The sequence below is a fragment of the Eptatretus burgeri genome, chromosome 2, assembly GCF_056783735.1.
Source record: "Eptatretus burgeri isolate ZD-2024b chromosome 2, Ebu_testis_v1, whole genome shotgun sequence".
In the NCBI taxonomy this organism is placed as follows: domain Eukaryota; kingdom Metazoa; phylum Chordata; class Myxini; order Myxiniformes; family Myxinidae; genus Eptatretus; species Eptatretus burgeri.
The window spans coordinates 94,344,661-94,357,160 of NC_140962.1; the positions used below are offsets into that span (position 1 = coordinate 94,344,661).

The 12,500-nt window shown below is 43.5% G+C and overlaps 1 protein-coding gene across 1 annotated transcript in view; it reads right to left on the reverse strand.

The window, feature by feature from the left end:
* Positions 1 to 7,737, reverse strand: part of LOC147032590 (uncharacterized) — a 26,750-nt gene extending 19,013 nt beyond the window's left edge. Inside the window, exon 1 of the mRNA XM_085870332.1 lies at positions 7,299 to 7,737. The gene's annotated coding sequence lies outside the window, so the exon portion shown is untranslated. The remainder of the gene's footprint in view (positions 1 to 7,298) is intronic.
* Between the last annotated feature and the right edge of the window lie 4,763 nt (positions 7,738 to 12,500).

Below are 12,500 nucleotides of genomic sequence, written 5' to 3' on the forward strand. Positions count from 1 at the left end.
TATACAGAGCCCGATTCACTGTTATTAAAGATGTTTATAATTAAAGGTCGTAAACTGAAGCAGTTACATATTTTTACCAGCCGAAAACGTCTGGACCGACCAGACAGGCCTTCGAGTTGACCAAGGCAACTTTTTGCTTTAAGGCAGCCACACTGGCTATTAAAGGTAGTTACATTGACTATTACGGATTAAATCAAAGACAAAGACACTGCGCGACTCAGCCTGATGAAAAGTAGAACTGCCACAAGAGGATTACTGTCTTAGAACTCCAGTATTTCTTGCTCTGAAGCGGTTGCTGAACTAGGCTCTTGACTGCTGTTATTACAAAACTCAAGTCCACTATTACATGCTAACAAATCTGAATACTACTGTGTAGTAGATTACCACAGCAAAAGCAGTGTGACACCCGCATTCACAGTTCGTCATGAGAATCATCATCAGTTCTGCTTTCATTATCCATAAGTTCTATTTCTGCACGGGTCTGTTCATCGTTGGCGCAGTTTTGACACCCACAGCACTCTGCGCAGGACAGTCCTTTTGACCGGCAAGAACACTGGTTGGTCTCACATTTCGTCTTCTTGCAATTACATTTTGTTGCCTCTAACAGTTCCTTCGGCGCTGGTGGTTTGCTCAGCCAGTGAACAGTCAGTGCTCCGTTGCGTTCCACCCATCCGTGAAACGTAGGAGAAGGGGCTTCTATAAACCTCTCAGTCGCGCGGTGGTGGATCGCAGACTGATAGTTCACTCTTTTGCAATGCAGCATCAGAGCGTCGCTTGTAGGCGGCAACTTCTGTTCTCCCAGCGACTGGCTGCAGAATAGCTTGTAGCGAGCCTCAACAACACTCTTCATGGTCGGCTGATTGTACATGGTGCAGACGAATTGTTCCAGGTTGTGAATGATATTCTGATTTTGCGTGAATTCTCGACCAATGCTCCCGAAACAGGTGATGAGATGGGACCCTTCATCATCAAGTCAAATGGGCTTGTTTTGCCCTTACCATGGAATGCACTGGTGGTATCACTTCCCGTGAAATTGTGCAAACCTATCAACGCATCGCAGACAGAACTTTCCAGGGCATTACTCAGCTTCCTAATGTCAACGACGATAATGTCCTTGGGACTTCCTGTGACCAGATGGAAATTTCGTGCCCGAATCGACTTCAAGTGAGCCAACGCCAACACAAACACATCGGTGTCGAAACTCTCTATGCGCACCGACTCTTCATTCTGTCCCGCGTGAGCTTTGTCAGCTTCGTGGAGCTGACACGAAGGAGCTTCGTGTCAGCTTTGTCATTTTCACATTCAAGTTCAGGTACTGACGACACAGTCATGACACCATTCGACGCCTTGATTTTCTCACATTTGCCGGCATGACTGACGTACAACAGCATGTCACCCAGTTTTGATGCAGAGATGTTTCTCGTCCACAATTCCACAATGAACTCTATCAACGCCTCCTTGTTGGCTCCGCTCAGGAGATAATTGGCCCACTGTTTTGGAAGGGCTTGATCCCGTCTGTCGATGGTTCGTACCTGAAGATCGCCTGCCCTGCCCGCTCGTCTGGCGTGCTCCAGGCACTTGATGCTGATACTTGGGTAAGTATCAAACACCATGTCCAGTCTCGAAGATTGGTTATGTCGTGCTTTGGCCACGAAGATGTTCAGCACCATCTCTTCCAGTTTGCCGAAAGTGTTATGCAGTGAACCAGCCTTTATGGCCTGAATAACGGCCATTCCATCCACAATTGTTGCACCTTGGATAGGCCGAGCGTCCACACGGCAATCGGGCCACAGTTTCAGTATATGGTTGCGGAGTTTGGCTTTCTCCGTCTTAGCAATCGAACCATCGCCGGATGCCAGCGGGAAAGATATGTTCGCCAGTGGGTACGCGAGCAGATTGTGGAGTGTTACATTGCTTTACTTGCCAATCAACAGCAGTAGTGTGAAAAGACGACGTTCATTCGCAATTTCAACCTTCGGCGTCTGCTGGTGGGGAGTCGCTGACTTGCCTCACGCCTTCGAGAAAGTTGCCAATTTGGCCTTCGAAATCGGACTGAAGAATGGGACCTCACCCGAGAGAAGCCGATCACGCATGAATTGCACGACAGCATTCTCTCCCTTGACATACGCGTTCATCAAGTCCGCGGAAGTGGCTGGCGGTGCGATGACACCTGAACTAATATTGACGAGTTCAAGGTGAGCGCCGGAGAAAGGGTTAATCATTTGAAGTACTGTGTCCATCACTTGTACCACCACTGCTTCGTTCTTCTTCGAGCTCAACACATCCAAATCCTTTCTCGTTCGGGGCTCGTCGTGGATACCCACCATGGACTCACATTTCCTTGCGATTTCTGCATGTGCTGGTTGGGACAGGATCCACTTCTTCACAGCTGTGCTTTTCTGAGTGTAACCAATGATGCCTCCACTGGTCTTGCTGTCCCTATTTAAAGTCTGCTCTATGATCTGATTGCATGCAACACTACTAAATCCATAACGAGTATGCCGTTGGGCAGTCCATTTGCCGTCCATGAACGCTTGATAGGTGTCTGGGTGGGAGTGCTCTGGCCCGGCCATTTCCACCCAGTACACGGGTAAGTACCTTGCATAGTTTAGGTGATCGTACGCAAAGTACCAGGGCATTGACGCTCTCGTGATCGCAAGGTATTTCGGCCAGTTCGAAGTACGAGTTGCCGAGTTGCCCGTATAAGCTCTAGTGCTAGCTCCACCATTTCCAAGTAGGGTCATGTAATGTCCACACTTTGGTGTTTGTTCAGGTCATCCCTCATCATGAGTGCTTCTGAGTATAGAACATGTAAATTGAGGTCTGAGTCACCCTGCTGTGGACCCTGGCTGGCTTCATCCTCTGTAGTTGACTGCTTCTGTTGTAGAGCTACTGTCTACAACAGCAACCTGAGCAATGGAACCAATATCAATGTCCTTCATGTACACCACTTCGCTCTCAGACATTTTTGGTGGACGATAGAAAATCATGTCTGGGTACCGTTCCTGCAGTCTTTTCTTCAGTCTTGTTGCCTGGTAGTTGGCCTTATCCCGACCTTCGCATACTCTGAGTGGGTCATTGAACATCTCACACAACTTCTTCATATGTATGGATTGCTTTCCATCAATGAGTCTTACCTGGATTACTTTATCACAGAAAATGTCAAATGTTGAGTCATAGTTCACTTTCTGAGTTTGGAGTTTACTTTCACTGTCTGTAGTACGTGTCATTCATTTATGGTGATAATAACATTTATGGTGATAATAAACTTCCAGCGCCACACAGTCTTTATCCTTTACAGTTGTCATTATTCTCACATCACATTCATCTCTCCTCTGCTCAGCAGTTTCCCTCAGCTTTCCTCCATCCTGTGTTTCTGCCAGGGACAACTGATCACGTTGAGATTTTCCTTTAACACGGATGAATTTGTCTTTTTTCTGGCATATCACACAAATTCTTGGCAGTATACCAGCTGAATTGCCAGCCACCCTTTCTACAGAGGTTCTGAGGGATTTTTTTTTAACGTATTTTGTGGTATGAGTGCCCCTCTTCTTCTCGTCCGCCCACCACCTCACTGGCTCTCGCAGAAACTGCAGTAGTGCTGGCTTCTGATTTCCTTTTCCTGGCTTCAGCGCGTTTTATATGATCCTCGTTACAAAACGACGCATAGCAGAACCGGTGACAGCCCGCATCCGCAGGGGGATCAGTCGTTGGCAGCAGTTTCATTATTTGATCAGCCAGCAAACGGCATTTGTTGATAGTTTCACTATATGTGGCATCGCACCAAGCCTTCGCACACTCGCATACCTTAAGCCAGCTCTTATCCGTGAATTGCGTCACTTTCTCATCTTCCTCCCTGCCCAAGTGTGAAACAACGCATATTTGGTTGTTGAAAGACCAAAAATCACTCAAAATCACCAGACAACCATGGGCGCCGCCATCTTGATTTGTTGTTTCCTGGTCGTTTCCTCTGCGATTACAAGCACGCCACACCCACTTCACGGCGGTAATTTTAAATGGTAATAACTGTCGGTGTGTCAACTTGTGTACATGGAAACAAGTAGGAATTTCAATGGTGTGTTCTCATGAATGTACAGGGTGAATTTCGTTTAGATTGGTGATCTGCACAACGAAACTGAACGAACCGACCCATCTCCACATGACCTACTTGTTACTTGCAAAATGGAAGATTCTTCAAGTTTATTAGTTCGTCGATTTTGCTAGTCTGTCTGTCTGTCTGTCAATCGCCAACAGGTCACAAATTAAAACTGATCTTCACTAAACTTCACCACATGGTAGAGTTTGGCATCAGCATGAAGCTTATTGTTTTTGAGGTCAAAAGGTCAAAAGGTCAAAATAGGCTGAATTTCTAAAATTGTCAATTTTTATCCGATTGACTTGAAATTTGAAGAGGAATTGCACATTTTTTCATTTAATTCAATCACCAATTATTTTTTGAGATCGAATTTGTTTTATGGATTTTGCAAGTATCGTGCTCTGCATGACGTCGTTTTCTTGTTTATTTGTTTGTTTGTCCGCATCGAACTTTCATGTGTTTCCCCACAACCGCTTGTCAGATTGAGACAAAATTTTCACCATTGATGCGATTACTCATGCAGCATGTTGTAATCATAATTATGACGTCATAGGTCACGTGGTGTGGTAGCCATGTTGGAAAAATGGGAAAAAAATTGGACCTCTGTATATCTGAAACGGTACAAAGGAAAAAAATTGAAACTTGGCACATAGCAAGTACTCCTCATGGGGAATGTATGATTTTTATGACATCTTAGGTGCCTTCATTATGACATCATAATTGCATATGTAGAATGCTACATCTGATCAGTATGAAAATTTTTGAGGGTTATCTTGGGATAAAATGAGTTCACAAAAATTTTTTGACAACATCATCAGTCACGTGATTCGGCAGCCATATTGTTTTTTTTGTTTTTTTTTTAACCTTAAAACCTATCAAAATACACCACTCAAAAGAAGTCCTGGTGAGGCTCTGCAATCTCTGATTGCTCTTTTTCTTGTTCTTCATGTGATGGTTCACCAACGATTTAGATGAAGGCAGATGGATTTTCTAATCTCAACTAATGTTGATACACAAATGATTGCAAAACAAATTTTCGGTGACCCCCAACACAAAAGGGTTTCAGAATCCAATTACCTGCTATTGTGTTGGACAGGTCGTAGGCACCTGCACTTTTCTACTCTTGTTGAGCAAAACAATCGACATTGCATGTTAAGTTTCACAAATGTGCTACGTGATCTACTGAATTAGCAGCTGTCTGTTGACAGGAGGGTGAAATGACAATGTTATGTTAATAGACCATGATCCCTAATAGCCCCCTTTTGCTGTCACATCTTGAATGGATATGTTAAGTAAAGCTGCAAACCACAAGTTACATTTGCTCAACAAAATACTTTAAAAAATATATATTCTTCAGATCTCAAACATCCATTTATTGACACTCATATCTCTCTGATATGTCCTGTCTCAGTCATGACAAATTTGAAATTATATTTCTGCCTAATGTCATATCAGTGGCTGCAAATATTCAGTTGGTCCACTGATATGCACTTTGATTCTGACTTATACTTCTGCCGGTAAGCACCGGCATTTTGAGTGGAAAGTTATGTTTAGGATCATCCTTCACTCTGCAGGGGTATCATGATATTTATTTTGACATTACTGATATTCAAGGATCAAATGCAGAAAAATTTATATTGCCTCAGAACCTGGCTATTCTAACCACTAAGGATTTGATATACTGTATAGATGGCCACACAAACCTTCCAATAGATGAAATGTTATATGCATGTCAAATAAAATAAGATGGTGTCAAGCGTACATCTGCATAAAAAGTGTGAAAAAATGTGAAAATAATTAATTTTTTTGATCCACCATTTTACAGACACCATAATTAAATTAGCAACGAGAACGGCACTCAGTGGAGCACATAACTCCGCCAGGCTGAACAGTTGATGTTTTGTATCCCACTGACAGGTCAGATCTGCATCCAGACCATAATCAAAATCTAATCGGCTTATTCTTCTCACTGACCCAACTAATTCACGAAGTTTTGTCACAACTCGTCCACAACTTTTTGAAACATCATGCTACTTATTGTTTTTGGCCACATCTCTCAATGATGAAGAAACACTTTAAAAATTTAAAAATTCTCGGATCCAGATCCGGATTCAGATCTTTACTAAACTCAAAATAATTCGTCCTTGTCACCCACCCAACCTGTCCACCAAGTTTCGTCCAAATCCGTACACAACTATTTGAGCTATCGTGCTATATATAGTTTTTGGCCCGATCTCTGAATGGTGAAGAATCACTTTAAACATTCTAGTGGTCGGATCCAGATCTGGATCTTCATCAAAATCTAATCATTTTGTCCTTGTCACACACCCATCCTGTCCACTAAATTTCATCTGAATCTGTCCTCAACATTTTGAGATATCCTGCTCACAGACAAACAGACAAGGGTGAAAGTAAAACCCCCATCCATCTTCGGTAGTGGAGGTAAATTGAGTTAGGTAGATGCATTGACCGAGTGAAGCAAATATATAATGGGATGTGGATATTAAATACTTGATGTGCCAAATAGCCTTTGATTGCCTAAGCTTTGTTCTGTATGCTTGTATGTTAAACTCAACAAACTACTTTGTTGGTTAAGAGATTACTTGCACCCACCAACAGCTTCAACATGTAAAGGGTTTAGAAAATAAATGCTTTCTGCACAGAGATGCACTTGGTAATTTTCAAAGCATTTAAACGTTAAATCCACAAATGGCATATTTTAAATATTTTTTTTGTTAGTGTAGATTGGAGTCCAATGGCTGAATGCCTTTCCAATAAGGCTGTGTGCTGTCAACCATAACTATCGGGCATTGGCCTGCTTTGTGCGGTTGGAAAAGTCTCACAAACACTCTTTTGTTCCATTGCGTTAGTCATTGGCTTTGCTTGTAAAGAAGTGAGGGGATCAACATGACTTCGCTGATACTTCTGTGTAATTTGATCACAGTGATCCAATCAGGTATTCCTTTACAAAGTTAACCCATGAGAAAACATAATGATCCCACATAAAAGTTAAAGATCTCACAAACTCTAAATGCCTGTTTTGGTCATTTAATTGATTTACTGCAACAGGAAACTTAAAGACCCCCCAAACAACTGTGATCCAGCGTTGATATGAATAAATATATAACATCATTCAAATTGCTCTCCAGGGATCGAATCAGTATATCTATTAATTTACAATAGTAACAAAAACCACCATCACCTGCTGAAGAGCAAGAGCCTGATGCTGTTGCTGGAGGAGACCTTGTAGTGGTTGAGAAGCAAGGAGGCCGGATTGTTGGAGGAGCTGCAGCTGCTGTGCTGTGAAGCTTGATGGAGACACCATCGCCATTGCCAGAGGGGCCTGGATTACAAGAACAAATGGATTCATGTGGCATACTAATAAAGTATCACTTACACAGGTTTCAACTTTGTGTGCTATGTGAGGCAGTGCCCCCTGCAGGCACAGCCCCAGAGGGTAATTTTGTGCTGATGTAAATTTTAGTAGCTATTGCTGATAATTATACCTGCTATACTTTCAATTCCCATTATATCCTACCATCATCATTATGATCATAATATTCACAACCCCAAGCATCAGCTAGATTTCCAATTTATTTGTCACTGATAGGGATCAAGAGAAATGTCCCAGGGAATTGCAACTGCACAGCACAACAATAGCAGTATATATTTACATTTAAATTATATGAAATCCATACATCAAGTCCACACGTAGTTGAAATTATTTGGAAATATGTAGTAAATAATTAATTAAGCGAACTATCTAAGACGGGTTGATATGAACTTGTGAAAATCCATTTGACAACCGGACACTGCTCCTTTTTGGATGGTGGTTCATGGAAATGCCCTGAGGAAATCTTTACTCCACAAAAAGATAAAGGAAAGTGTGAATGTGAAAATGAGATTCAAAGAAGCTTGTAGAGGAAGGATTCATTTCAAGTAAAACTAATTTGAATTTGAAGCAAAAAAAACAAAACAAAAGAAACTTTCTTAAACAAGCCAAATCTGAAAACTTATTATTTAACATAAACAATACATTAAATATACAACTGAATTAATGGCTTCTTGACAAAATATAACATCACTGAACATATACTGTAGTGTACAATTATACATATTCATATATGAGGCACTCAAGACGTTCTACCAACTAGATAATCAAGATAGTCCAAGACACACCAAAAGAGTACAATGTAGCATAGATATAAATAACAAAACAAATTTATGAAATTTGTTTCTTATTATATTGTATATACTTTATGTTGAAAAATAAAAACTTTGGCATTTCTTGAACTACTGTGAGTATCTCTTTTGTATAATTTTTGAACGTACCTCCTATGTATACAATATATGGATGTACAGTGCCTTCAGAAAGTATTCACACCCCTTGACTTTTGTCACATTTTGTTGTGTTACAGCCTGAATTTAAAATGGATTAAATTTAATTTTTTGACACTGATCTACAGAAGGGGAGAAAGTGGGGGGGGGGGCAGTACAAGGTTGAACAAAATGGGGTAGATTAAAACAGCACATTAATACAGCACGTGGAGACTGCCGGGAGATGTCCATGGGAGGGGGTTTGGGAAGAGGTAAGCATTAAGCAAAAGGGGAGGGAGAGAGAAGGCAACATGAGGGAAGAGAATGTGGTGTGAGGGGAAGGGAAGGAAAGGTAGCATGAGGGGAAAGGAAGGTAAGGCAGTGTGATGGGAAGGGAAGGCAGGTTGAGGGGAAGAGAATGCGATGTGAGGGAAAGGGAAGGCAAGGCAGCGTGATGGGAAGTGAAGGCAGCATGAGGAGAAGGAAAGGCAAGGCAGCATGAGGGGAAGGAAAGGCAGCATGAGGGGAAGGGAAGGCAGTGCAAGGGGAGGAGAAGGTAGCCTGAAAGGAGTGGAAGGCAGTGTGGAGGGAGGGGAAGGGAAGGCAGCATGAGGGGAAGAGAATGCAATCTGAGGGAAAGGGAAGGCAAGGCAGCGTGATGGGAAGTGAAGGCAGCATGAGGAGAAGGAAAGCAAAGACAAGGCAGCATGAGGGGAAGGGAAGGTAAGGCAGCATGAGGGGAAGGCGAGGCAGTGCAAGGGGAGGAGAAGACAGTGTGAAAGGAGGGGAAGGCAGCGTGGGGGGAGGAGAAGGCAGCATGGGGGGAGGGAAGGGAAGGCAGCATGAGGGAAAGGGAAGGGAAGGCAGCGTGAGGGGAAGAGAAGGCAGCGTGAGGGGAAGAGAAGCCAGTGTGAGGGGTAGGGAAGAAAAGGCAGCATTTGGGGAGGAGAAGGGAAAGGTGATAAAACACGCCCAAACAGAAAACTTTCTTTTAAACCACCAGGTTATATATAAATCTGATGTCTGAACTCTACTCTGGTACTGAGAGTGCTGTGAGATGTGGTGATACCATCTCTGACTTATTTCCAGTTGTTACTGGAGTTTGTCAGGGGTGTGTATTGACCCCCACTCTTTTCAGAACTTGAACGGATTCTGGAGAGGATGTCGGAGAGATCAAGCTGCGGTGCATCGTTTGGGAATGTCGAGATCTCTGACCTTGATTTCACAGATGATGCAGTCATCTTTCTGGAGACTCGAGATATTCTTTTGTGGCCCTCGAGGTGCTGAATGAGGAGTCGGAGCTGCTGGGATTACGGGTTTCTGGGTCAAAACTAAGATCCAGTGTTTCAATGACATCTTGGATGCTGCTATCCTGTCTGTATTTGTTTGTGGTGAGGATGTTGAGGTCACATAGAGAATCACTTATCTTGGCAGTGATATTCATGACTCCACTGGCTGTGAGCCAGAGGTGAACAGACATCTGGCTTCGGCTTAGGGGGTCATGGATTCACTGGATCATGGGTGTGGCGCTGCCGGTACCTGTGCGGGAGGATGAAAGTCCGAGTCTTCAGGTCCTTGGTGCTTCCAGTCTTGCTCTCTGGATGCGAGACTTGGACTCTGACCAAGGATCTGAGACTGAATTCCTTTGGTACCAGGTCTCTTCAGAGAATCCTTCGCTGCCGCTGGTCGGACTTTGTGTCCAATGAGCGGTTGCTGAGAGAGAGCATCAAGTGATATTTGTTACCTGCATGGTCCGTGAGTGGCTGTATGGACATGTGGCTCATTTTCCTGATGCTGATTCTGCTCATGAGATTCTCTCAGCGAGTGAGCCTCATGAGTGGAGGAGGCCAATGGGCTGACCACGTGCCTCATGGATGCAGCAGGTTGATCAGCATCTCAAGGAGATGGGGATTGGCCAGGCATCTGCCTGGGGGATGGTGAGACGGAGGCCCCGAGAGTACCGGCGGAAAGTGGATGCAGTGACGCGCTGCTCTGACGCATGCTCCCATACCTCACCTGACCTTCCATATAAAACTGGAAGGGAGCATTTAAAACCCACGTTATCTACCTCGACAAGGTCTGACTGCATGCATGCAGGCAAATGCAGCGACCCTTGCACCCCTCCAGTCGACTCACTCGGAATCTGATTCGTTCATGCTAAGTCCCCTCAACAGATGGGATAGGTGGGGTAGCAAATATATATATATATATACATACATACATACATACATACATACATACATACATACATACATACATACAGAGAGAGAGAGAGAGAGAGAGAGACAGAGAGAGAGAGAGAGAGAGAGAGAGAGAGAGAGAGAGAGAGAGAGAGAGAGAGAGAGAGAGAGAGAGAGAGAGAGAGAGAGAGAGAGAGAGAGAGAGAGAGAGAGAGAGAGAGAGAGAGAGAGAGAGAGAGAGAGAGAGAGAGAGAGAGAGAGAGAGAGAGAGGTGGGGAGAGAGAGAGAGAGAGAGAGAGATCGGGTGTCCCAAAAAATATAGAACTTTTAAAATGCTTCGTTTGATCCTAAAAAAGCAGTAATTTTGTCACTAATGCTTCATTTCTTGTGGCAGAGACCCTGAAGTTTATTTTGATACCAAGCAAGCGCCAGAAAAATGCCAAGACTGACCGTACAACAACGGACAAAAATTGTTGAACTTTGGCACCAGACGAAAAGTGTCATACAGGTGCAACGTCTTTACTCGAGACATTTCGGTATCCACTTGCGCCATGCACCAAACCTTCAGACAATAAAGTGCACCATCGCAAAGTTTACCAATGTGGCAACCATCTGTGACCTTCACAAGGGTCACAGTGGTTGGAAGAGGACAGGTCGTAGTGAAGAAAATGTGGAAATGGTGAGACAGGCGGTCGTTCAGAGTCCAAAAAAATTGATTCGACGACTTTCTGCTGAGACAAACATTCATAAGAGCACCGTTCAGAGGATCCTTCGCCAAGACATTCATGCCTTTCCATACAAAATTCAAACGGAAACGGTGCTTACTGATCAAGAGAAATGCAAACGACTCGACATTGCAAATTGGTTCTCAGGAAAGTTGGAGGAAGATGCAGACTTCCTCAAAAAACTTCACATGACGGACGCATGCCATGCTCACTTGTCCGGGGAGGTAAACAAGCAAAACTTTCGGTACTGGGGAACTGAAAATCCTGGTAATGCATCAACTGAACTGGTGCCTCAATCTGTTCTCAAAGTCACCAGGTGGGTGGCGGTTGGTTGGTATGGGATAATCGGTCCATCCTTCTTTGAAGATGACCAGAGATGCACTTGCACGGTAAACCAGAGGAACTATCACGAAATGATTCAGGAATTCTATCTACCTGAGCTACGTACTCAGGCCCGTAGGAGAAACAACCTGATCCAGATGAGAACCCAGTGGTTCCAGCAGGATGGGGCACTGCCCCATACAGCCAGGGAAACAAGACGTTTTCTCAACCAACATTTTGAGGGCCGCTTTATCTCCCTCTACGAAGATGTTGAGTGGCCACCGTATTCGCCTTAACTTACTCCTCCAGACTTCTTCTTGTGGGGGTATCTCAAGGACAGGATCTATGCAAACCCTAGGCCGCAGGCTCTTGATCAGCTGAAGGAAAACATCCACCCACAAATCCAGAACATTCCTCAGGAAACGTTTCCCAAAGTGATGGAGAACATGACAACGCGTTTGCAGGCAGTGATCGGACAACGTGGAGCCTACGTCGAACATGTGATCTAAAAGAAAAACGACGATTCTATACCAAAATTTTCATTTTGGTGGCAATTTTGTCATTGGTACAATAAACTTCAACCTTTCAGCTTTCTATCCAGCCATATATCTTTTTAAAAAATATATGTTATGACCATCCTCTTTGCAGATGAAAAGTTGTATATTTCTTTGGGACACCCTGTATATATATACATATATATATATATATATATATATATATATATATATATATAAACTGCCGGATGAAAAAAGTTTAGGTTACCAAAAACTGAAAAATAAAGTAAATTTCAGAGTTGTTAAAAAAGGCCCTTTTCAGGGAAAAACTAATGGGTTAGCAACTGCAGCTGTTGTGCAGCAATGG